A 3,208-nucleotide genomic window follows, 5' to 3' on the forward strand; every position below is an offset into this window, starting at 1 on the left:
ACCTCAATCCTGCATTTTGTGACACCACCTCAGTTATGCATCCTGTGATTTCATATTCGTTGCTTGCATCCAACCATGCTGGGAGTATGTGCATGTTGGCGATCTGCATACGCTATACACCAGGTTTGATTTATTGTTTTGTTGACTGTCCAGGCTTGCCACAGTGATGGTGGAAATGTGAACAACTGACGTCAAGTGTGTTGTGTCTGTACTTGTGTCCTCACACAGAAGACACATTGAGATTCTCCCAGCGTTTAAAACCATCATCTGATTGTGCAAGCTATTGCTTACGTCACTGAGAGACTGCAAGTACATCCCTTGGCCTTCTCCTTGTAAAAGGGAATATAAACCATTCTTCACACTGCTACACTTACTTGTTAAATGCAGCTATGTACAAGCGCTTGGGAAAGATCAAGAAAGCATTTTCTGGGACGCTCCTCACTGTGTGGTATTTACACCGGAATATTGTCTAACTCGCTAGTACCCTAAGTCCCTTCAATTCAGAGTAACTGCTAAAATTCATAGAAAATGTATTACATGTGTGGCATATTTCCATACATAGACTGTGCTCCCCAGAGAGCCCGGGAGGCATGTCCCCATATTCTCTTCTTCACAGCAGGGGATTTTCTTCCACAGTCAGCATGCTCCACAACACAGCTGTTCTTTTTGTCCTTGTCTGTTGTCAGTCACAGAGAGCCGTAAAAATGATCACATTTCCGCAGCTGGAGCTGCGAACAGGGTTAGAGATTCCTGGATCCTGTGACTGGCTTACTACCTGACAGGAACCAGGGAGCCAAGCTGTATTTTGGAGATCCTGTGCATCATGATAGGGAAGGGATGGTGTGACATCAGACAGCCAATAGGGAAGCAGGGAGCGAATAGGGTGCGAATAGGGTAGAGCTAATGAGGCCCGCCTCCCGGTGGCCCACTTCCAGCAGCAAAGGCCCACTTTCCGGCAGGGTCCACAACCTTTCAAAACAAAACACCACCTGCTGGGACCAAGTGGGGGTTGTTTCACATTTGAACCATGGTAGGTCACTTGGCTTAAACGTTGTCACTATAGATGATGTCATTCATCACTATAGGATGTTTTGAAATTTGGTGAATCTGGTGGAAACAGCAAGGACAGCCAAAGTTACCATTTATAAAGCACATCCACTCTCATTAGCTCACGTCACACTTCCAAAGATTTCTCTGCTTCAGGCCATTCTTGGGCAGCTGTGTGGTGTGGGAAGGAAGGCTCTTTATCCAAGCTTTTCAGCCCACGTGCAGCTAGCTTAATGCGCCTTCAGCGTGCACTTGCCGGTGAGACTTGGTGCCCAGGGCGCTCACTATTTCCTCCGTTCTTCATTACACCCCATCTGCAGTGAATTCAGGGCAGGAAATAAGACCCCTTAAGGGGTTATTAACAGTTGGAGTGGAAAGCGTGATCCCACTTGTCCAAAGTAAGTGTGATGTAGTTATCTTTGAATCTATTTCCCTCTCCAGGGATATGATTTAGGGGAGAGGTGTGGCTCATACGGAGGGCCAGAAGCAGCTGCTCCAGCTCTTTGGAAAGAAGTTCTGATCCTTTTCTAAATGTTATACCCTTCCTGGGGTTCTTTCAGGGTTAAGTTAAAAAAAAACAAACAAACAAAAAAACAAAACAAAAAAGCGAAACATAACCCACCCCAACAATAACAACAACAAAATGAAAATGTGAAGACAAACAACGCCCCAAACCACAGACTAAAGGATGAAAACATCACAAAACTCGTTTTTACTATTTATTTGTATGTATGTCTATTCATTTGTTTTGGTTGTTGTATATAAGATTTGCTCTGGAAATTTCTTCATAAAGTACAAACGAAGACAAGAGCTTGCACTCAGGGGCAATAGTTCATGCCCGTTAGTAACCATTCTGGGTCCGTTCTGAGGAATGCTCAACATCTGGAGCTTGGCTATCATCCAGTTGAAAGGGGTTGATTTTCAGAGCCGTGTGGGATCTCTCAGGCTGGAGAATGGGCTTTGGGGATGAAAGGCACTGATGTGTTTGGTGGCGATCAAACTACCAAGATAGTATCCTGGCTCCTTCCCGAGTTATGCGCAGATGATGATTACGCGATCTACAATAGCATCCTCTGAATTGCTATGAATGAAGGGGTTCAGAGGGCCAGAGCAGTTTGGAGGACAGCTTAGTTAGACTGAGGACAAAGGCCAGCTTGGTAGGGTCAGCAGACGCATTGTGGAGGCAAAGCTGTATCTATCGTATGCTTCTAGAGACAGCCAAACATGCATTTTTAAAACCAAGATTTGCTTTTTTCCCCTCCTCTTTAGTTATTGATTACCTCTGTGAAGGAGAGAATATTGACATGTGCGGAGGAGCGGAACGAGTTGCAATCGTTTTAGATGGAGTGTCTTTGCCAGGGCTTCGTGTTCAGATTTAAGTGGGAGCCACTGTGGGTTCTGAAATAGCTTCTATAACCAGTTTCATCACAGACCTAATCATCCAAAACACTGTCCTCTGTAATTTGACTGAAAAGCAGCTCGACAGCCAGGGCTTCAATTCTTGAAAAGGATTTAGCAGCCAGCCGGCTTATGCTTATTAGAGATTCCTAACACCGTCTCCTCCCCTCGTTTACTCTAGCCACAGCTAAATAAAGCCAGAGGCTTGGATCAAGTCTGGAGGTGGGAGGGCTGGGAACAGACTCCTGGGGGAAGCAGTTGGGTTGAAAACATATTAGACAAGGCTTTGCTTGTTCTGTAGAAGTTCTAGTCTCAGGTCTGAGAACTTAAAGAGTCTCTTTGTTCAGAGGACAGACAGCCCAGACAGGCGAGGGCTGCAGCATCTTCACTTAGAGGAGAATGTGACTTTTCTGAGCCTGGGACTTGATGTGTTAGCCACCTTTGATTTTCATCTCCATTCACTGTGGAATCTATCTTTTAAAAAATGATTGGTTTATTTTATTTCCCAGGCATTGGTGTTTTGCCTTCAAGTCTATCTGGGTGAGGTTGCCAGATCCCCTAGAACTGAAGTCACAGTTGTGAGTTGCCCTGTGGGTGACTGGGAAGTGAACCCTAGTCCCCTAGAACAGCCAGGGCTCCTAACTGCCGAGCCAAATCTCTGTTTTTTAGACTAAGAATCTCTGAAGATTTTGCTTACTTTATCCTTCCTTCCTTCCTTTCTCTCTTCCTTCCTTCCTCCCTCCCTCCCTCCCTCCCTCCCTCC

The sequence above is a fragment of the Mus pahari genome, chromosome 5 (genome assembly GCF_900095145.1).
Source record: "Mus pahari chromosome 5, PAHARI_EIJ_v1.1, whole genome shotgun sequence".
In the NCBI taxonomy this organism is placed as follows: domain Eukaryota; kingdom Metazoa; phylum Chordata; class Mammalia; order Rodentia; family Muridae; genus Mus; species Mus pahari.